This window comes from Bombina bombina, chromosome 1, assembly GCF_027579735.1.
Source record: "Bombina bombina isolate aBomBom1 chromosome 1, aBomBom1.pri, whole genome shotgun sequence".
Classification (NCBI taxonomy): Eukaryota; Metazoa; Chordata; class Amphibia; order Anura; family Bombinatoridae; genus Bombina; species Bombina bombina.
This window is the reverse complement of record NC_069499.1, coordinates 5942359-5967446: the sequence shown is the minus strand read 5'-3', so window position 1 is coordinate 5967446 and position 25088 is coordinate 5942359.

Genomic DNA, 25088 nt, shown 5'->3' with positions numbered 1-25088 from the left:
AAAAAAGGTTGTTATTCTGAAACGGTGTAAATTGAACCGTTGTAAAACGAGGGCCACCTGTACTTAGTGTGAATAGACAGTTTTTAAACTTTACACCTAATTAGTAAATTATCAGTTTAGATTGTTATATATCATTCTTTAATATTGAATCAATTTTGATATTTGTTTCACTACATGGGTATAGAAACCTGAATAATGTTCTTTATAATTGGTAATGGTATTTTTATATATTGAGGCTTTCAAGGCATATACACAGAAAAAATGTAAATTGGATAGTGCGGATATTTAGGGAATAGACAAATATTCTTCAAATATTTTACTACTACTACAATTGTCTGTTCTTTGATTTTTAATTATTATTTGAATTTTATATATTGATATTTTAATTCCCTTGATACAGATCTAGATCCCATCTGGAGTTTATTCCTTTTGGCTCTTTAGTTGCTAGTTTAAATATCCACTTTGCCTCTCTATCCAATAATTTCCTAAATCTATCTCCTCCTCTCTTATTGGCTGGAATAAAGTCAATGGCTTGGAATTTAAAGGCTGTTTTGCTTTCTTCAGTGGTTATTCGATGATTAGCATAGTGTTTAGCTACTGGTGTTTTAGGTGGATCCTTTACTAGTGATGTCAAGTGCTCACGTATTCTGTCCTTCAAAAAACGACTGGTACAGCCTGTGTATTGCTGTCTACAAATCTGGCAAGTTATTAAATACACCACATATTTTGAACAACAATCTAGTCTATATTTGATATTATATATGCTATTATTTGCTGAGGATGTGAAAGTATTTGCAGGATGACAATGTTGGCATACATTGCAAGGGTGCTTACCACACTTGAAAAAACCTTTTTTTAGAAAGCCATGTTTCTTTAGACTTTATAGTGGAATTATTGTAAACATATTAGATAACTTTATTTCCAATTGTTGGCGCTTTCCTGGATACGAATTTAACCCCATTTCCTAGGCATTTATCTAGTTTTTCATCTAGTCTAAGAATTTTTAAATTGTTATTGACTATGTTTTTGATCTGATTAAATTGTTTACTGTATTGTGTAACACAGAGTGTGGTGTCACTTTTCCAATTTGTGGATGCTTTAGATGTTTTATCGGTTTTAATAATTAGGTCTTTTCTCTTGATTTTTGCTATTTCAGCTCTAGCTTTCATGAGTTTGTTTCTATCGTATCCCCTATTGGTGAGCCTGTGAACTAGGTTTAATGAGTGATCTAAATAGTCACTATCATTGGTACATATCCTCCTAATTCTTTTTAGTTGTCCCTTAGGTATGGATTTAGTCGTATGGGCTGGGTGACATGAATCAGCCCTCAAAATTGTGTTTCCAGAAATTTCTTTTCTGTACAACTCAGTAACTATTTTTTGCTCTTTTGCCTTTAGCTGGATATCTAAGTAATTTGCTTTGCATTTGTCAACTTGAAAGGTAAAACTTAGGTTTAAATCGTTAGTATTTAAATACTTCACAAATTCTTTGCATTGTTCACTGTTCCCACGCCAACGATCGTCTGGGGTTGTCATGTTCCTTGTTCAGAGGAGAATTGCCTGGTATTTCGGGGCTGGACTGACCTTATTTGGCGGGATCAGACTGATATACTTCAGTAAAGTTTTCTTCTGTGAAAAGCACACTGGTCTAAAAGAGGCTGCCTCCGGGTGGTAAATCGCCATAGAACAAGCCACTGAGCTGTTGTTCGTTCCTGGTAGAGCGCTTCTCTCTTTGTATGCAAATTATTATGACCCTGGGGAAGTCTCCCTATGGGTGATGGGGGAAACCAGACGTGGACTCCTTGACCAGTGTGCTTAGAGGAATGTGGCTGCACCTCACTGACGAGGCCCATAGGAGTCCGAAACGATCGTCTGGGGTTGTCATGTTCCTTGTTCAGAGGAGAATTGCCTGGTATTTCGGGGCTGGACTGACCTTATTTGGCGGGATCAGACTGATATACTTCAGTAAAGTTTTCTTCTGTGAAAAGCACACTGGTCTAAAAGAGGCTGCCTCCGGGTGGTAAATCGCCATAGAACAAGCCACTGAGCTGTTGTTCGTTCCTGGTAGAGCGCTTCTCTCTTTGTATGCAAATTATTATGACCCTGGGAAAGTCTCCCTATGGGTGATGGGGGAAACCAGACATGGACTCCTTGACCAGTGTGCTTAGAGGAATGTGGCTGCACCTCACTGACGAGGCCCATAGGAGGCCGAAACGATCATCTGGGGTTGTCATGTTCCTTGTTCAGAGGAGAATTGCCTGGTATTTCGGGGCTGGACTGACCTTATTTGGCGGGATAAGACTGATATACTTCAGTAAAGTTTTCTTCTGTGAAAAGCACACTGGTCTAAAAGAGGCTGCCTCCGGGTGGTAAATCACCATAGAACAAGCCACTGAGCTGTTGTTCGTTCCTGGTAGAGCGCTTCTCTCTTTGTATGCAAATTATTATGACCCTGGGGAAGTCTCCCTATGGGTGATGGGGGAAACCAGACGTGGACTCCTTGACCAGTGTGCTTAGAGGAATGTGGCTGCACCTCACTGACGAGGCCCATAGGAGGCCGAAACGATCGTCTGGGGTTGTCATGTTCCTTGTTCAGAGGAGAATTGCCTGGTATTTCGGGGCTGGACTGACCTTATTTGGCGGGATCAGACTGATTACTGAAGTAAAGTTTTCTTCTGTGAAAAGCACACTGGTCTAAAAGAGGCTGCCTCCGGGTGGTAAATCGCCATAGAACAAGCCACTGAGCTGTTATTCGTTCCTGGTAGAGCGCTTCTCTCTTTGTATGCAAATTATTATGACCCTAGGGAAGTCTCCCTATGGGTGATGGGGGAAACCAGACGTGGACTCCTTGACCAGTGTGCTTAGAGGAATGTGGCTGCACCTCACTGACGAGGCCCATAGGAGGCCGAAACGATCGTCTGGGGTTGTCATGTTCCTTGTTCAGAGGAGAATTGCCTGGTATTTCGGGGCTGGACTGACCTTATTTGGCGGGATCAGACTGATATACTTCAGTAAAGTTTTCTTCTGTGAAAAGCACACTGGTCTAAAAGAGGCTGCCTCCGGGTGGTAAATCGCCATAGAACAAGCCACTGAGCTGTTGTTCGTTCCTGGTAGAGCGCTTCTCTCTTTGTATGCAAATTATTATGACCCTGGGGAAGTCTCCCTATGGGTGATGGGGGAAACCAGACGTGGACTCCTTGACCAGTGTGCTTAGAGGAATGTGGCTACACCACACTGACGAGGCCCATAGGAGGCCGAAACGATCGTCTGGGGTTGTCATGTTCCTTGTTCAGAGGAGAATTGCCTGGTATTTCGGGGCTGGACTGACCTTATTTGGCGGGATCAGACTGATATACTTCAGTAAAGTTTTCTTCTGTGAAAAGCACACTGGTCTAAAAGAGGCTGCCTCCGGGTGGTAAATCGCCATAGAACAAGCCACTGAGCTGTTGTTCGATCCTGGTAGAGCACTTCTCTCTTTGTATGCAAATTATTATGACCCTGGGGAAGTCTCCCTATGGGTGATGGGGGAAACCAGACGTGGACTACTTGACCAGTGTGCTTAGAGGAATGTGGCTGCACCTCACTGACGAGGCCCATAGGAGGCCGAAACGATCGTCTGGGGTTGTCATGTTCCTTGTTCAGAGGAGAATTGCCTGGTATTTCGGGGCTGGACTGACCTTATTTGGCGGGATCAGACTGATATACTTCAGTAAAGTTTTCTTCTGTGAAAAGCACACTGGTCTAAAAGAGGCTGCCTCCGGGTGGTAAATCGCCATAGAACAAGCCACTGAGCTGTTGTTCGTTCCTGGTAGAGCGCTTCTCTCTTTGTATGCAAATTATTATGACCCTGGGGAAGTCTCCCTATGGGTGATGGGGGAAACCAGACGTGGACTCCTTGACCAGTGTGCTTAGAGGAATGTGGCTGCACCTCACTGACGAGGCCCATAGGAGGCCGAAACGATCGTCTGGGGTTGTCATGTTCCTTGTTCAGAGGAGAATTGCCTGGTATTTCGGGGCTGGACTGACCTTATTTGGCGGGATCAGACTGATATACTTCAGTAAAGTTTTCTTCTGTGAAAAGCACACTGGTCTAAAAGAGGCTGCCTCCGGGTGGTAAATCGCCATAGAACAAGCCACTGAGCTGTTGTTCATTCCTGGTAGAGCGCTTCTCTCTTTGTATGCAAATTATTATGACCCTGGGGAAGTCTCCCTATGGGTGATGGGGGAAACCAGACGTGGACTCTTTGACCAGTGTGCTTAGAGGAATGTGGCTGCACCTCAATGACGAGGCCCATAGGAGGCCGAAACGATCGTCTGGGGTTGTCATGTTCCTTGTTCAGAGGAGAATTGCCTGGTATTTCGGGGCTGGACTGACCTTATTTGGCGGGATCAGACTGATATACTTCAGTAAAGTTTTCTTCTGTGAAAAGCACACTGGTCTAAAAGAGGCTGCCTCCGGGTGGTAAATCGCCATAGAACAAGCCACTGAGCTGTTGTTCGTTCCTGGTAGAGCGCTTCTCTCTTTGTATGCATATATATAGTAAAGCAGGTATGAATCCCACGGACGGGCTCCGTGTTGCAGCCAGGATCCAAATGAAGCAGGCACTCAGGTTTTTTCAAAAACACTCCGGTTTATTGGCAATATTGTTTACCAAACGTTTCGGCTCAAACACGAGCCTTTGTCAATGGTGTACAAAACCAAATGTGAAGACTTAAACAAAAACACACCTTAAATACCCACCCAGTCCAAGTGATAAACCAATCAGAGTGTGTATCCGCGGCACACCCACTTACACAAACCTAAAAAACATTTTGCCTGGCTCAATGTAGGCGTGACGTGACGTCATCACGTTACCGCCGTCCTAGGAAACATGCGTAACCATGGAGACAATGCATAAACATTGGTGTGGTGTGGGTGCGCAGACGGGTAAGACTCTGACAGGAAACAATTTAACAGTCGATCAAAAAGTGATCCAAATACCCCTACATAAAAATACAATAATAGAAAAGGTATCTATCTATATGCTACATAGAAGCAAACCTTATATGTAGCTTATAAGGCAACTAACGCTACCGTGACCCAAAGTATAAATAACTAATAGCACAGCCCTCTATACTCATGGTATCAAGGCATGTGGGGAGGTAGCTGGTGAGGGTGAAAAACAACCTAAAGCCCCCTATATATTAGAATAGGTATACATTGCATCATGCCTGAGGAGTAGGTAGAACTTAAGTCCTTGATGACTCCCAGTAGTTCACAACTCATTTGTGTTTATACCAACAGCCAAAGTCTATGTTAACATTCAGGCCTCGAGGGGCAACTGTGTCCAATGTGAAAATCCAACGGGATTCCATTCTTAGTAGTGCCAATCCTCTATCACCACCACGTCTGTTGTAAGGTACATGGTCAATCAACATCACTCGTAGCGAGGAAACAGAATGTCCCGCAGTTGCAAAGTGTCAAGAAACCGGTTGTTCTGATCGTCCTTTTTCAATCGCCTGACGAATAGCTGTCACGGAACAACCCAAACGAATGAACTTTGTAACCACTTACACTCCAGGATCTTGGATGCTCCAGAATGTGATTAAGAAGAATTGGATGATGCTCTCCAAAGACACCAGCCTACCTTTTGTGGATGCTCCGGTACCCCGGGTGGTATACAAGCGAGCAAGTAACCACAGAGATCTACTAGTACTCAGTGATCCCATACACTGTTATGAAAAACAGACATGGCTTACAAGAGGGAAACCAGGATGCTACAAGTGTGGCAATTGTGTCACTTGCAATAATCTTATTGCTGGGACATCCTTTCAACACCCCCATAACAATAAAAGGTACAAAATAAGGCATAGATTATCCTGTACATCGGAATATGTGGTTTATGCCATTATTTGCCCATGTTCCAAATTTTACATAGGCAAAACGGTGACAGCATTCAAGGAACGTTTGGCTAACCATAAAACAGCTATTCGTCAGGCGATTGAAAAAGGACGATCAGAACAACCGGTTGCACGACACTTTGCAACTGCGGGACATTCTGTTTCCTCGCTACGAGTGATGTTGATTGACCATGTACCTTACAACAGACGTGGTGGTGATAGAGGATTGGCACTACTAAGAATGGAATCCTGTTGGATTTTCACATTGGACACAGTTGCCCCTCGAGGCCTGAATGTTAACATAGACTTTGGCTGTTGGTATAAACACAAATGAGTTGTGAACTACTGGGAGTCATCAAGGACTTAAGTTCTACCTACTCCTCAGGCATGATGCAATGTATACCTATTCTAATATATAGGGGGCTTTAGATTGTTTTTCACCCTCACCAGCTACCTCCCCACATGCCTTGATACCATGAGTATAGAGGGCTGTGCTATTAGTTATTTATACTTTGGGTCACGGTAGCGTTAGTTGCCTTATAAGCTACATATAAGGTTTGCTTCTATGTTGCATATAGATAGATACCTTTTCTATTATTGTATTTTTATGTAGGGGTATTTGGATCACTTTTTGATCGACTGTTAAATTGTTTCCTGTCAGAGTCTTACCCGTCTGCGCACCCACACCACACCAATGTTTATGCGTTGTCTCCATGGTTACGCATGTTTCCTAGGACGGCGGTAACATGATGACGTCACGTCACGCCTACATTGAGCCCGGCAAAATGTTTTTTAGGTTTGTGTAAGTGGGTGTGCCGCGGATACACACTCTGATTGGTTTATCACTTGGGCTGGGTGGGTATTTAAGGTGTGTTTTTGTTTAAGTCTTCACATTTGGTTTTGTACACCATTGACAAAGGCTCGTGTTTGAGCCGATACGTTTGGTAAACAATATTGCCAATAAACCGGAGTGTTTTTGAAAAAAACCTGTGTGCCTGCTTCATTTGGATCCTGGCTGCAACACGGAGCCCGTCTGTGGGATTCATACCTGCTTTACTGTTTGTTTCTCCTTAGTGAGAGCACCAGGTAGCTGACTTATTTGTGAGTGCCGTTCACCTCTGCAACTTTATATATATATATATATATATATATATATATACACACACACACACACATTTGCATGTGTGTGTGCATGTATATACGGTATATATATTTGTGTGTGTGTGTGTGTGCGCGCATGTATATACAGTATATATATTTGTGTGTGTGTGCATGTATATACAGTATATATATTTGTGTGTGTGTGTGTGCATTTATATACGGTATATATATTTGCATGTGTGTGTGTGCATGTATATACGGTATATATATTTGCATGTGTGTGTGTGTGCGCATGTATATACGGTATATATATTTGCATGTGTGTGCATGTATATACGGTATATATATTTGCATGCGTGTGTACATGTTTATACGGGGTATATATGTGTGTGTATATGTATATATATGTGTGTGCTCTTAACACTGTTTTATTACTGAAATACGACACAGACAACTACTTGTTGGGAAAATGTTTTGAGCGTCACAGATCAAAATTTCTTTTATTAACTCTTAATTTAAGATAAATATGAACCAAAAGATTTAATAACTATGTTGGCGGAAACAGAAATCAAACTAACCCAGTACTACAGGAGATCAACGGCCCCCCGAGACGGGATCAACAGTTGACATGGCTCTGCCCACAGGAGATGTAATTGAGAGGTTACTGAGATCACATGTCCACCCCCACCTGGGGGAGGGAGAGTGGTTATCTCCTGCACATCTAAGATCACCCCCTCCCCTAGCCAATTTTAGCCATCACCCCCCTAGTGACATTCTCCAACTCAACAGTGCCGTGACCTCCCACCACAAGGAATAATTTTACTGATGTCCTTGCCACCACCACCCGCAACCTGACTTATAGGAATGGGAAAATAGCCTTACGTAGGTTAGCAATAAAGAGGTCTAGACCCACATCCGTTAAGTGTACCTGATCTCTCCTATATAGTTCTGATCTGTCAGCCATGATGGAATCATGTCGTACCACAAAACCACCCGACTCTGTGACGGTCCTAGCCATTGAGGAATTAACTTTCTTTCTGATTATATAAGTTGCCCCATGAGAAGCCATGTGGCTCCAATGCCGGCGGTGTATAATGTGGGACCAATCTATGGTGATCGTAGGTATGCATGTTTTGAGCCAACTAACGTCTGCCTGCATAATCTTTGTTAGTTGTAGAACGGGGACCTCACCCAGATTGTTTCCCCCTAGATGAATTATGAGAATGTAAGGCTTCCCCCATCTTAACAGGGCTTCAGAAAAGATTTCTGGTAACACTGGCCAACACATGCCCCTATTTCCCAACCATCTGCAGAAAACTCATAATACCAGCATTGTCTTAAGTGAGCGGTGAGGAAAAAAGGCTTGCTAGCTACCATTACCGACAAAAACTCGTAATCTAGCCGTAAATTATTCCTATTTAAAACTAAATACTTACCTATAAAATAAACCCTAAGATAGCTACAATATAACAAATAATTACATTGTATCTAGCATACGGCTAGATTTAGAGTTGGGCGGTAGCCGTCAAAACCAGCGTTAGAGGCTCCTAACGCTGGTTTTTACCGCCCTCTGGTATTTGGAGTCAGGAAAGGGTCTAACGCTCACATTCCAGCCGCGACTTCCATACCGCAGATCCCCTTACGTCAATTGCGTATCCTATCTTTTCAATGGGATCTTTCTAACGCCGGTATTTAGAGTCGTGGCTGAAGTGAGCGTTAGAAATCTAATGACAAGACTCCAGCCACAGAAAAAAGTCAGTAGTTAAGAGCTTTCTGGGCTAACGCCGGTTTATAAAGCTCTTAACTACTGTGCTCTAAAGTACACTAACACCCATAAACTACCTATGTACCCCTAAACCGAGGTCCCCCCACATCGCCACCACTCTATTAAAAATTTTTAACCCCTAATCTGCCGACCGCACACTGCTGCCACCTACGTTATCTCTATGAACCCCTAATCTGCTGCCCCTAACACCGCCGACCCCTATATTATATTTATTAACCCCTAATATGCCGCCCCCAACGTCGCCGCTACCTACCTACACTTATTAACCCCTAATCTGCCGACCGGACCGCGCCGCTATTATAATAAAGTTATTAACCCCTAATCCACCTCACTCCCGCCTCAATAACCCTATAATAAATAGTATTAACCCCTAATCTGCCAATCAGAGCTCACCGCTACTCTAATAAATTTTTTAACCCCTAAAGCTAATTCTAACCCTAACCCTAACACCCCCCTAAGTTAAATATAATTTAAATCTAACAAAATAAATTAACGCTTATTAAATAAATTATTCCTATTTAAAGCTAAATACTTACATGTAAAATAAACCCTAATATAGCTACAATATAAATTATAATTATATTGTAGCTATTTTAGGATTAATATTTATTTTACAGGCAACTTTGTATTTATTTTAACCAGGTACAATAGCTATTAAATAGTTAATAACTAATTAATAGTTAACTAGTTAAAATAATTACAAAATTACCTGTAAAATAAATCCTAACCTAAGTTACAATTAAACCTAACACTGCACTATCAATAAATTAATTAAATAAAATACCTACAATTATCTACAATTAATCCTAACACTACACTATCAATAAATTAATTAAATAAAATACCTACAAATAAAATACAATTAAATAAACTAACTAAAGTACAAAAAATAAAAAAGAACTAAGTTACAAAAAAATAAAAAAATATTTACAAACATTAGAAAAATATTACAACAATTTTAAACTAATTACACCTACTCTAAGCCCCCTAATAAAATAACAAAGCCCCCCAAAATAAAAAAAATGCCCTACCCTATTCTAAATTAAAAAAGTTCAAAGCTCTTTTACCTTACCAGCCCTGAAAAGGGCCCTTTGCGGGGCATGCCCCAAAGAATTCAGCTCTTTTGCATGGAAAAAAAAACACATACAATACCCCCCCCCAAGATTACAACCCACCACCCACATACCCCTAATCTAACCCAAACCCCCCCTTAAATAAACCTAACACTAAGCCCCTGAAGATCTCCCTACCTTGTCTTCACCACACCGGGTCCCGATCTGTCCAGAAGAGCCTCCGATGTCTTGATCCAAGCCCAAGCGGGGGGCTGAAGAGTGACGTCCATCCTCGGGCTGAAGTCTGGATCCAAGCGGCGGTTGAAGAAATCCATCATCAGGCTGAAGTCGAAAGTCCATCATCGGGATGAAGTCTTCTATCAAGCAGCATCTTCAATCTTCTTTCTTCCGGAGCGGAGCCATCTTTTTCCCAGCTGATGAGGATCCATCCTCTTCTAACGACGCCTACTCGCCGAATGATGGTTCCTTTAAATGACGTCATCCAAGATGGCGTCCCTCGAATTCCGATTGGCTGATAGGATTCTATCAGCCAATAGGAATTAAGGTAGGAAAAATCTGATTGACTGATGGAATCAGCCAATCAGATTCATGTTCAATCCGATTGGCTGATCCGATCAGCCAATCAGATTGAGCTCGCATTCTATTGGCTGTTCCGATCAGCCAATAGAATGCAAGCTCAATCTGATTGGCTGATTCCATCAGCCAATCAGAATTTTCCTACCTTAATTCCGATTGGCTGATAGAATCCTATCAGCCAATCGGAATTCGAGGGACGCCATCTTGGATGACGTCATTTAAAGGAACCGTCATTCGGCGAGTAGGCGTCGTTAGAAGAGGATGGATCCGCGTCGGCTGGGAAGAAGATGGTTCCGCTCCGCTCCGGAAGAAAGAAGATTGAAGATGATGCTTGATAGAAGACTTCATCCTGATGATGGACTTCCGACTTCAGCCCGAGGATGGATTTCTTCAGCCGCCGCTTGGATCCAGACTTCAGCCTGAGGATGGACGTCACTCTTCAGCCCCCCGCTTGGGCTTGAATCAAGACATCGGAGGCTCTTCTGGACAGATCGGGACCCGGTGAGGTGAAGACAAGGTAGGGAGATCTTCAGAGGCTTAGTGTTAGGTTTATTTAAGGGGGGTTTGGGTTAGATTAGGGGTATGTGGGTGGTGGGTTGTAATGTTGGGGGGGTATTGTATGTGTTTTTTTTCCATGCAAAAGAGCTGAATTCTTTGGGGCATGCCCCGCAAAGGGCCCTTTTCAGGGCTGGTAAGGTAAAAGAGCTTTAAACTTTTTTAATTTTAGAATAGGGTAGGGCATTTTTTTTTATTTTGGGGGAATTTGTTATTTTATTAGGGGGCTTAGAGTAGGTGTAATTAGTTTAAAATTGTTGTAATATTTTTCTAATGTTTGTAAATATTTTTTTATTTTTTGTAACTTAGTTCTTTTTTATTTTTTGTACTTTAGTTAGTTTATTTAATTGTATTTATTTGTAGGTTTTGTATTTAATTAATTTATTGATAGTGTAGTGTTAGGTTTAATTGTAGATAATTGTAGGTATTAAAAGAGAAGTAGGTTAGTAGTGTGAAAAGTCCATCCACAAAGTTAATGTCCTTAGGTAAGTTAATTTGGGTATGTGGGCAGGGAACACACTAGAAGTAAAAAATCTCTCTGAGCCTGTTTAAGATACATTCAAAAAGAACAAGCTATCAGAGAAAAAATAGTGTGTATAGAGACCAGTCCTTAATATAGATACTAGATAATAGTCCATAGGTATAGAATAGATACCATAATCAGGAGGTCTCTAATGCCCAAAGTTCAATACATAATAAATTACCTAGGTGTCACAGTGGCAAAAAAGTACTTGCAATCCTCGGTGGTTCTCTAAATGGTTGATATCCGCACAATATGAATGATAAAATGTGCTTAAAGAGCTTAAAGGGCCATGAAGATAACAGCAGAGACTCCAACGGACACTGAGTATAGAGCAAAACAAAGAATAAATACGGCTTAAGACACTTTTCTAAATATAGCCGGAGTATTAGACTCACTCTATTCTTGAATAATGGCTCCACTCCTTGTCAGCATGGAACTTCTTCATCGGCTGTATTGTGGCTCCGTGGTATAGCTCCGTAGTTCCGTGTCACCTGGTCTCTGAAACAGCCAATCGCTAATGAAATCTCATTCCTCCTCTGCAATGTGACGTAGCAAACCATGTGACAGTGTGCCAACCAATCAGTAGGGATCCAGTATCGGCTTACACTGCAGGGCTGTAGCATCCGCTGTATGGTCCTCGCAGTCGGCAAGGAAGGCAACCAGGTGCCGCCGGATTAACAGCCGCTGCTCCTCTGACAATGGAGAAGAACAGAGATCCTCCAGAGATCCCCGATGGGATTAAATGCAAGTCCTCAAAGTAAACTCACAGTGAGTAGGGATGGCAGTGATGTAACTGGAGGATATATATGAGAAGCCCAGTACACAGGCTAATCATCAGCTTCGCAATAAAGGAGTGGATACCCCAAAGTCCACTGTTAATGTAATAAAAAAGAGAGAAAAGTCCAACAAAGCCAGATGATAATAATAAAATATAGTTCACTTTATTCCATTAAAAAGTAGAGGGTAGTAGTACAAAACCATGTGGTTAGGCAGTTAGCAAGGTATAATCTGACCGGTTTCGGTCATATTGACCGTAATCATAGAATAGCACCTGTAAAAAGGTGCTCCCTTTTATGCTAAACACACAATGATTTGATTGGTTAAAAACAAATGCCAACACTTAACCCTTTAGAAGCTTACTCTAATTAACTCTAGACAGCCTTGATTTGAAGGATGTGTTTAATTATGATGCGCCTAATGTAAAGCTTGGAGATTTATATCAGGATTATGAATACTTAAAACAGAAAGAACAAAGATTAAAATGGGACAAGTGGATATTGACGAAGTATTTAGCTTTAAAGATGATCCCTAGGGGATTGAGACTTAATAAATTTCCCACCTATGATATTAAAGATCAAACATTTATTGATAGATGGAACCAAGCCCTGACTGATTGCTCACTTAAGCTTATTGCACTTCTTATTGAATACAAAGAAACATTGCTGTGTGATGTTAAACAAAAGATTGTAAATATTGAAACAGAAATGTCTAAATTTAGTAGTTGTGAAATTTATGCAAAGTTTGACCAGATTTTTAAACAAACCATGGAGGAATCCAAGAAACTGGTGATACAAACAAAACACACCAAGTTTCTAAGAGATCAAAAGGATTACTCACTGGATATTGTTTGTCTGGAGACACAAACAACGCAGTAAGGTTTGGTATAACCAAGATGATAGTGAGCAACTACAGTATAGCAATAAGCCAAACAAAAGTAGCAAAAATAAGAACAAAAGGAGGTACCATAGACGTAGACAACAGTCAAACCAAGATGCGGGTCTAGACTCAGCTAGTAATTTAAAAAAGGTTACTTTTTCAGATTCTGATAATGATTTGACCGATGAGGATAGATTCGCATCTAGTTTTGAAGGCACCTCAGGGGGAGATGACTCCAATTCTGAATCAGATATAAATGTTACTATGCCTAAACCAATAGTGAGTACTAATACACAAAAGGGCATCCTCAAGGGACACACTAGCCAGGTAACCAGACCAAAAACCAATGGCCCTGCAGTAATTCATTTACCATCAGTTAAGGCTAATACTAACACACAGGTTTTTCAGGAGGTCCCAAAACAATTTTAGGGGGGAGGAGGACCCACAGAGGAGACAAACATACAGACAAATACACAGAAGATGAGGTATACCCTGAGGGGAAAAAGAACAAAACCAAGGAAATATCAGTAAACATGGTAATTAATATTTCCTCGTATAATCTAACTGAAGAGGAAACCAGCTTACTTAATTTGGGTTTGGGTTTTGTACCCTCTAGGAAGTTTAATTTGTTTCAAACTATCCTTGACCTTAATAAACTTATCAGAAATCTAACGCTTAGAAAGTTTTTTCAAAATTCTGATCAATTAACAACTGAAGATAGAGATAATCCACCTATGGACTCAAGTGTCGCTAAAAATGTCTCATTTGCTGACTCATGTGCTATAGTCACACTTGAAGATCTAGACAGTGAGAACTTGGACACTGAACAATCCCAGATCTCAAGAATTAAACCTAAGCTAAAAGACAAGTCACAATTTTATCCGACACAAGCCAGGGGCAAACTACTCGAATTATTTCACGAAAGGGTAGTTGAAGATCTTACTGATCTTTCAAACTCATTGGACTCTTGTCCATCAAATCTCTCGTTTAAACAGAGAGAAGCCCTTTTAAATCTACAAAAGAATGATAAAATAGTGATCAGACAGTCTGACAAAGGAGGGAGCGTGGTGGTTATGGACACAGTGGACTATAATCAGGAAGCCTTAAGACAACTTGGTGATACAAACACCTGTTCTGTCCTTTCCTCTAATCCTACTGCAGCATTTACACGTGAATTGTCTTACCTTTTGGATGAGGTGGTGGAGGAGGGTCTCATGGATCAGGATACTGCTAGGCTTTGCTTAGTTTCAGATCCAGTGACACCCATCTTCCACCACCTCCCAAAGGTACACAAAAGCCTAATTAACATTAAGGGAAGACCTATAGTGGCTGGTATAGGTTCCTTATTGGAGCCTTTATCTAAGTGGGTTGATGATTACCTACAGCCACTAGTTCACCTACTACCTAGTTATGTTAGAGACACATCGCATGTTCTACAGATCATGGAGCCTTTGGCATGGAGGGAGGAGTACAGTTGGCTCACCATTGACGTGGTGTCCCTGTACTCCTCGATTCCACATGTCCATGGTCTACATGCAGTTGAATTTTTCCTTGACCTGTTTACTGATTTGTCATCTGTGTCCAAGAAATTGATTGTGAGAATCGTACAATTTCTACTGGAGCATAATTTCTTTATGTTCCAGGGTCGCTACTACCTCCAGAGATGTGGCACTGCTATGGGGGCAAAGTTTGCCCCCTCTTACGCCAAACTTTTTATGGGTTGGTGGGAGAGGTGCCACATCTATGGAGGTAGTGATGCCCCCTCTGAACATATTGTCCAATATGTCAGATTTATAGATGAACTACTGTTTGTCTGGTCATCTGATATTCAGAAGGCCAGTGACTTTGTTACTATTTTAAACACTAATAATGTGGGATTGCAATTCACGTATGAATGGCATAAAACTGAGATTAATTTTCTGGATGTCACCCTCTCAGGTGATGCCAAACACAGCAAAGTGAACTCTGCTCTTTACCGCAAGCCCATCTCTGGCAATAGCCTTTTACATGCACGTAGCTGTCACCCACAGCATGTGTTTAAAGGCATTGCAAAAGGCCAGTTTTTATGAGCTAAACAAAACTGTTCTCAGCAAAATACCTTTCAGTCTGAAAGCAGAGATCTGAGAACACGTATGTTTAAGAGAGGCTATCCAAAAAGTACCATCAATAAAGCTTATTTTTCTAGCAAAGACATTGACAGATCGAAACTGCTTAACAGCAGGGGCAGACCCGAGGAAAATAGATCCAATCAGAATTAGTCTAAACCGAAATTTATCACATCATATTCGAATCAATATGATGATGTATGTAAAATAGTAAAGAAAAATCTTCCCATTCTGATGGGAGATAAAGGTCTTAGACAGACTATTGAACAAGGCTGTATGTTCGTTCCAAAAAGGAATGTTACCTTGGGCAACATTCTTGCACCAAGTATGTTAAGAGCTGATTCTACTTCAGGGTCATCCTGGATGAGACACAATGGCACCTACAAATGTGGTAGAAAAACCTGCACTTCATGTGATCATCTGAGTATCTCAAATACCTTTAGATCACATGTTACAGGAGAACAGTATGATACCAAGGGATGCATTAATTGCAAGAGCACCTTTGTCATTTACATCATTGAGTGCACCCAATGCAGAAAACAATATACAGGACGAACAACTAGAGAAGTGGGCAAAAGAATCAGAGAACATCTGTCTTACATTTCAAGTAAACGCAGATGTTCAGCACTCTCCTCCCATTTTATAGACTGCCATCAACAAGATGTGACTCATTTTAAATGGCAGGCTATTGAACAAATAAAAATACTGCCTAGAGGTGGAGATAAGCTGTCTATACTCTGTAAACAAGAAATATACTGGATTTTCAAAACCAGATGTCTAGTACCATTGGGTTTTAACTCAGAGAATGACATTATAAACTTCTGGCAGAAGTGATTAATGTCATTTAAACCTCATTTCATATTAACTATTAAAATTATCATAATAATTATTAAAATAATTGCAAATATAATAATTATTTTACAGACCCCTCAAATTTGATATTCCTCTTATAAGTGAGACATTTCAGTAAATACATTATATATTAGGATTACTATATACATTATTTATTTAAGGTATACCATTTAGGTTTTCTATATAGGCTTACTTAACACTTTAATCTTAATGTACGTTTCGATGGTGTTTTTAAAAGTAGATTCAACTAACAAAATTCCTGCCTATATAGATTAATATTAGTTATACCCTTTTCATGTGTAATTATCAATAATAATTATTATTATTATTTTTTCCATGATGTTCACTCTGTTCGGGTGCTCTTACTACTCACACAACTGGTGCCTAAAGATTGATGCTTGCTGCATCCATATAACCTGTAATATATATATGTGGATATGAATATGCATTTACATATTCTTATATATATGAATGTGTATATGTGTGTGCCTTATTTTATACCTGCATAGAGATCTATCTTTGTTCCTGTACCCCTGCCCCCATTACTCATTCTGGTCTATTGTATTCTGATATCTTTTTATGTTTTCATTTTTATTCTTATTTCATAAATACATGTGTATGTTTTTACTCAACAACACTTTTGTATATTTGCATTGGCCAGCACACATATATTGATGTACATTTTCATCTGTATATGGGAGTACTTATTTTGGCATTTGATGTTTTTTGCGTATTCATATACATATATTTTTTTCTATATGTTCTGATATATTTTGTATAACTTTTCTCTATTTTTCATTGTAAATATAACTCTGAGCAACTTTCTAAAGTCTATCATCAACATTGTGTGATTCAAATGTAAATACCATGTATAGTATATATATGTTAATTAGAGTAAGCTTCTAAAGGGTTAAGTGTTGGCATTTGTTTTTAACCAATCAAATCATTGTGTGTTTAGCATAAAAGGGAGCACCTTTTTACAGGTGCTATTCTATGATTACGGTCAATATGACCGAAACCGGTCAGATTATACCTTGCTAACTGCCTAACCACATGGTTTTGTACTACTACCCTCTACTTTTTAATGGAATAAAGTGAACTATATTTTATTATTATCATCTGGCTTCGTTGGACTTTTCTCTCTTTTTTATTACAATTGTAGGTATTGTATTTAATTAATTTATTGATAGTGTAGTGTTAGGTTTAATTGTAGATAATTGTAGGTATTTTATTTAATTAATTTATTGCTAGTGTAGTGTTAGGTTTAATTGTAACTTAGGTTAGGATTTATTTTACAGGTAATTTTGTAATTATTTTAACTAGTTAACTATTAAATAGTTATTAACTATTTAATAGCTATTGTACCTGGTTAAAATAAATACAAAGTTGCCTGTAAAATAAATATTAATCCTAAAATAGCTACAATATAATTATATTTTATATTGTAGCTATGTTAGGGTTTATTTTACAGGTAAGTATTTAGCTTTAAATAGGAATAATTTATTTAATAAGAGTTAATTTATTTTGTTAGATTTAAATTATATTTAACTTAGGGGGGGTTAGGGTTACGGTTAGAATTAGCTTTAGGGGTTAAAAAATTTATTAGAGTAGCGGTGAGCTCCGATCGGCAGATTAGGGGTTAATACTTGAAGTTAGGTGTCGGCGATGTTAGGGAGGGCAGATTAGGGGTTAATACTATTTATTATAGGGTTATTGAGGCGGGAGTGAGGCGGATTAGGGGTTAATAACTTTATTATAGTAGCGGCGCGGTCCGGTAGGCAGATTAGGGGTTAATAAGTTTAGGCAGGTGGAGGCGACGTTGAGGGGGGCAGATTAGGGGTTAATAAATATAATAAAGGGGTCAGCGGTGTTAGGCGCAGCAGATTAGGGGTACATAGCTATAATGTAGCTTGCGGTGGTGTATGGAGCGGCAGATTAGGGGTTAATAATAATATGCAGGGGTCAGCGATAGCGGGGGCGGCAGATTAGGGGTTAATAAGTGTAAGGTTAGGGGTGTTTAGACTCGGGTTCATGTTAGGGTGTTAGGTGCAGACTTAGGAAGTGTTTCCGCATAGTAAACAATGGGGCTGCGTTAGGAGCTGAACGCTGCTTTTTTGCAGGTGTTAGTTTTTTTTTCAGCTCAAACAGCCCCATTGTTTTCTATTGGGGAATCGTGCACGAGCACGTTTTTGAAGCTGGCCGCGTCCGTAAGCAACGCTGGTATCTAGAGTTGCAGTGGCGGTAAATATGCCTGTACGCTCCCTTTTTGGAGCCTAACGCAGCCATTCTGTGAACTCTAAATACCAGCGGTATTTAAAAGGTGCGGGAGAAAAAAAGCACGCGTAGCTAACGCACCCCTTTGGCCGCAGAACTCTAAATCTAGCCGTTAGGGTTTATTTTTATTTTACAGGCAACTTTGTATTTATTTTAACTAGGTACAATAGTTATTAAATAGATATTAACTATAATTACAATAGTTATTAAATAGATATTAACTATAATTACAATAGTTATTAAATAGATATTAACTATTTAATAACTACCTAGCTAAAATAAATACAAAAGTACCTGTAAAATAAAACCTAACTTAAGTTATAATTACACCTAACACTACACTATAATTAAATTAATCCCCTAAATTAACTACAATTAATCACAATTAAATAAAATTAACTAAAGTAAAAAAAAACCCCCACTAAATTACATAAAATAATAAAATAATTACACTTTTTTTTAAACTAATTACACCTAATCTAATCCCCCTAATAAAATATAAAAGCCCCCCAAAATAATAAAAATCCCTACCCTATACAAAATTACAAATAGCCCTTAAAAGGGCTTTTTGCGGGGCATTGCCCCAAAGTAATCAGCTCTTTTACCGGTAAAAAAATTTTACAAGACCCCCCCCAACATTAAAACCCACCACCCACACACCCAACCCTACTCTAAAACCCACCAAATACCCCCTTAATAAAACCTAACACTAACCCCTTGAAGATCACCCTACCTTGAGAAGTCTTCACCCAACGAAGTCGGGAAGAAGTGGTCCTCCAGATGGGCAGAAGTCTTCATCTAGATGGCATCTTCTGTCTTCATCCATCCGGAGCGGGTCCATCTTCAAGACATCCGACGCGGAGCATTCTTCCAGGCCGACGACTACCCGATGAATGAATATTCCTTTAAATGACGTCATCCAAGATGGCATCCCTTGAATTCTATCAGCCAATCGGAATTCAAGGGACGCCGTCTTGGATGACGTCATTTAAAGGAATATTCATTCGTCGGGTAGTCGTCGGGCTGGAAGGATGCTCCGCGTCGGATGTCTTGAAGATGGACCCGCTACGGATGGATGAAGATAGAAGATGCCGTCTGGATGAAGACTTTTGCCCATCTCGAGCACCACTTCTGCCCGCTTCGTTGAGGACTTCAGTCCATTTTTTTAAGGGGGGATTGGGTGGGTTTTAGAGTAGGGTTGGGTGTGTGGGTGGTGGGTTTTAATATTGGGGGGGTATTGTACATTTTTTTTACAGGTAAAAGAGCTGATTACTTTGGGGCAATGCCCCGCAAAAAGCCCTTTTAAGGGCTATTTGTAATTTAGTATAGGGTAGGGATTTTTAATATTTTGGGGGGCTTTTTTATTTTATTAGGGGGATTAGATTAGGTGTAATTAGTTTAAAATTCTTGTAATTATTTTATTATTTTCTGTAATTTAGTGGGGGGGTTTTTTGTACTTTAGTAAATTTTATTTAATTGTAATTACTTTATATTAATTTAGGTAATTTAATTATAGTGTATTGTTAGGTGTAATTGTAACTTAGGTTAGGCTTTATTTTACAGGTACTTTTGTCTTTATTTTAACTAGGTAGCTGTTAAATAGTTAATAACTATTTAGTAACTATTCTACCTAGTTAAAATAAATACAAACTTGCCTGTAAAATAAAAATAAACCCTAAGGTTGCTGCAATGTAACTATTAGTTATATTGTAGCTATCTTATGGTTTATTTTATAGGTAAGTATTTAGTTTTAAATAGGAATAATTTAGTTAATTATAGGAATATTTATTTAGATTTATTTAAATTATATTTAAGTTAGTGGGTGTTAGGTTTAGGGTTACACTTAGGTTTAGGGGTTAATATGTTTATTATAGTGGTGGAGGTGTAGGGGGGGTAGATTAGGGGTTAATAAATATATTGTAGGTGGTGGCGGTATAGGGGCGGCAGATTAGGGGTTAATATGTATAATGTAGGTGGCGGTGGGCTCCAGGAGCGGCGGTTTAGGGGTTAAACACTTTATTTAGTTGCGGCGGGCTCTGGGAGTGGCGTTTTAGGGGTTAATGAATTTAATGTAGGTGGCGGCGGTGTAGGTTGGCAGAATAGGGGTGTTTAGACTCGGGGTACATGTTAGGGTGTTAGGTGTAGACGTTCCCATAGGAATCAATGGGATATCGGGCAGCAGCGAACATGAGCTTTTGCTGTTTTCCAACTCCCATTGATAACTAGTAAAAGTAGTCAGATAGTGCCGAACTTGCATTCAGAACATCTGTAGTGACGTAAGCATCGATCTGTGTCGGACTGAGTCCGGCGGATCGTATGTTACGTCACTATATTCTACTTTTGCCTGTCTGTAGGGTTTGCTAACTAAGGCGAATCAGGCTCGCCACAAATATGCTGCGGAATTCCAGCGTATTTGCGGTTGACAGCTTGATAACTAGAGGCCTTGGTCTCCAGTACTATACACAATATTCGAGATTTGGTCTAACTAATGATCTGTAAAGTGGCATAAGAACCTTGCTGTTTCTGCTACTAATACCTCTCCCAATGCAACCAAGCATTTGACTGGCATTGCTGGCTGCACTGCTGCATTGTGTACCAAGTTTTAAATCATCTTAAATAATAATTACCAAGTCCTGTTCCTCTTTAGTTACAGTCAGTAATGTACCATTGAGTCTATAATTGGCCTTTGGGCTTTTGGATCCTATATGCATAATTTTGCTCTTGGTAATATTAAATTTCATATCCCATTTATTTGACCAGTCCTCTAGTTTTTTAATATCACAGTTCATTTGATCAACCCCTACTGGAACATCAACTCTGTTACAAATTTTTGTATCATCAGCTAACAAGCAAACCTTCCCCTTAAAAGAACATTAAACTCAAAAAAATATTTCATGATTCAGATAGAGAATACAATTTTAAACAACATCCCAATTTACTTCTATTATCTAATTTGCTTCATTCTCTAGATATTCTTTGTTGAAGGAATAGCAATACACATGGGTGAGTCAATCACACGAGGCATCTATGTACAGCCACCAATCAGCAGCTACTGAGATTATATAGATATCAAGAGAATTAAGAAAATTAGATTATAGAAGAAAATGAGAGAGTTGTTTAAAATGGCATGTTCTTTCTAAATCATGAAAGAAAAAAATTGGGTTTCATGTCCCTTTAAGCCTTCTTCCAATATCACTTATGAACATTTTAAACAAAACAGGCCCAAGAACTGACCCTTGGGGAACACCACTAGTAACTGACGCCTCATTTGAATGTACTCCATTAATTGAGACCCTCTGTCGTCTATCTTTAAGCCACCATTCTACGCACTTAACAATCTTAGCATCTACTCCAAGGCAATACATTTTGTGAATAAGTTTGTTGTGTGGGACGGTGTCAAATGCTTTGCTAAAGTCTAGATATGCAACATCTACGGCTCCTCCCTGGTCTATTATTTTAGTTACATGGTCAAAGAAATCAATTAGATTAGTCTGACATGATCTTCCAGCAGTGAAGCCATGCTGTCATTTGTCTTCTAAGTTGTTTGTCTGAAGAAAAGACATTAAAAAAGACATTAAAAAAAAATAGAGTCTTTCCTTTAAAAGAGTTTCCATTAATTTCCCTGCAATTGAGGTCAAACTGACTGGCCTATAGTTAGCAGAATCTTCCCTACTACCCTTTTTATGAAGAGGGACTACATTGGCAAGTGTAGTCCCTCTTCATAAAAAGGGTAGTAGGGAAGATTCTGCTAACTATAGGCCAGTCAGTTTGACCTCAATTGCAGGGAAATTAATGGAAACTCTTTTAAAGGAAAGACACTATTATTTTTTAATGTATACTGAACATTAATTTATTTGCAAGACAAAAAGCAGTATATTCAGTGCGCTTTGTCAAAGGTTGGATGCTGTATCCTAATCCTATAGACTGTAATGTAAAATCTCTTATATTAAATCTGTACGGCTTTATAAGGTTTAGTGTATGGCTTAATCAGGTATAGTGTACGGTTCTATCAGATACAGTGTACCGATTAATAAGGTATAGGGGCCTATTTATCAAAGCGTCAACTATGTTGCATTCGCCGGCATCAATACGCTTGCCAAACATCGTGGCCTTGGATCAGAATATGATCTCCTTATTTATAAAAAAAAGCCATCAAAAACTCGCACGTCAAGTACGAAGCGAAGAGCTTGTTAACTAACAGTCATCAATCTTGCGTCTATTCGGGTTTTTCCCAACTTTATTTATACCATTTCATTACTGTCCACGAACAACCACATTTCTCTTTAGCACATTATTGTATATAGTGTAAATGTATTCTTTTTCTGAGCAGGACTTATTGCGAATATAGCAAATAGCGACATATTTGGTGCAAAGTGGAGAGTGAATTATTCAAATTATGTTTAATATTGGACATGCATATTTTAGTATTTTTGTGTGTGTATGTATATATATATATATATATATATATATATATATATATATATATATATATATATATATATATATATATATATATATAATGTGTCAGAAATCTTTAGCAAACATATTTATGTCCCTAAGTTCATTTTTTTTTCTAGACAATGTTGTCTGTCATATCTCTGTGTTTATTTATACCACTATATGTATATAGTGCAAATGTATTATTATTCTGTTGTCTGTCATAACTCTGTGTTTATTTATACCTCTATATGTATATAGTGTAAATTTATTATTATTCTGAGCAGGAATAATTGTGAATAAAAAGTAATCAGGGTATCATATGTATTTATGTGTAATCAATGGATATATTAAAGGGATAGTAAAGTAAAAATGTAAGTTGCATGATTTAGATAGAGCAGGTCATTTTCTTTAAAACACTTTAAAATTCACTTCTATTTTCAAATGTGCTTTGTTCTCTTGGTATCCCTTGTTGGAAAAGAATATGCACATATCTTACACTAGTGGGAGCTAGCTGCTAATTGGTGCCTGCACACATTTGTCTCTTGTGATTGGCTAATTAGATGTGTTCAGCCAGTAGTGCAATGCTGTTCCTTCAGCAAAGTATAACAAGAGAATGAAATAAATCCGACAATAGAAGTTAATTTGAAAGTTGTTTAAACTTGTATGTTATATCCAAATCATGAAAGAATATTTTGGGGTTTCCTGTCCCTTTAAGCGCTGGGCCAGTTCTCTTTGCACCTGTCTAACCCCTCCTGATTGCAATCTAGATTTAAAAACCACCCCTACACAGGTGTTATAAAATGGGCTGGCATATAAGATAACATTTCTTACTGAAAAAGAAATTCAAGAGAAGGAAGAAATACACTGAAAATAGCATGACAGTAAAGAGGTGATTTGAATTTCTGCTGTATCTGAATCATGACAGTTTAATGTTAGGTGGGCTATTCCTTTGAGCTATCAGCTTAAAGGGACACTGAACCCAAATTTTTTCTTTTGTGATTGAGATAGAGCATACAATTTTAAGCAACTTTCTAATTTACTCCTATTATCAAATTGTCTTCATTCTCTTGGTATGTTTATTTGAAAACCAAGAATGTAAGTTTAGATGCCGGCCATTTTTGGTGAACAACCTGGGTTGTCCTTGCTGATTAGACAGCACCAATAAAACAGTTTTGTCCATTTTCCTGAACTAAAAATTTTCTGGCTCCTTAGCTTAGATGCCTTTTTCAAATAAAGATAGCAAGAGAACGAAGAAATATTGATAATAGAAGTAAATTAGAAAGTGGCTTAAAATTGCTGCTCTATCTGAATCATGAAAGAAAAAAAATTGGGTTCAGTGTCCCTTTAAGATTCTATTGAATCAAACATCAATTCAAATTTTAAAATCCTTGTCTAAAATATTACACTGTGGCCTCTAGTTATCAAGCTCCGTAATTTTCTTCCATTCGCCGGCCCAATACGCTCGCCTCACATCGCCGCCGCAGACCTGAATACGTTCGCCAAAGTTATCAAAAAAGCTGTCAAAAAGCCGTGCACCAAGTACGGGGAGATGAGCAGCGGACTGTGATAGTTATCACTCATCCGATCTCGCTGCTCTTCGGCTTTTTTACATCTTTATTGATAATCTGTCACTAAGCACTCACACTATACTATACTGTTCTACCCCCTATACCAGCGCCCCCCGCAACTAAATAAAGTTATTAACCCCTAAACCGCCACTCCTAGACCCCGCCGCAACTATAATAAATGTATTAACCCCTAAACCACCGCTCCCGGACCCCTCCGCCACCTACATAATACCAATTAACCCCTATCCTGCCCCCCTATACCGCCGCCACCTATAATAAAGTTATTAACCCCTATCCTGTGGTACCCGGACCCTGCCGCAACTAAATAAATTGTTTAACCCCTAAACCGCCGCTCCCAGACCCCGCCACCACCTATATTAAACTTATTAACCCCTAATCTGCACCCCCTAAACCGTCGCAACCTATAATAAATTTATTAACCCCTATCCTGCCCCCCTTATACCGCGCCATCTATATTAAACTAATTAACCCCTATCCTGCCCACCCTATACCGCCGCAACCTATAATAAAATTGTTAACCCCTAAACCTAAGTCTAACACTAACCCTAACATCCCCCTAACTTAAATATTAATTAAATAAATCTAAATAATATTACTCTTATTAAATTAATTATTCCTATTTAAAACTAAATACTTACCTATAAAATAAACCCTAATATAGCTACAATGTAATTAATAA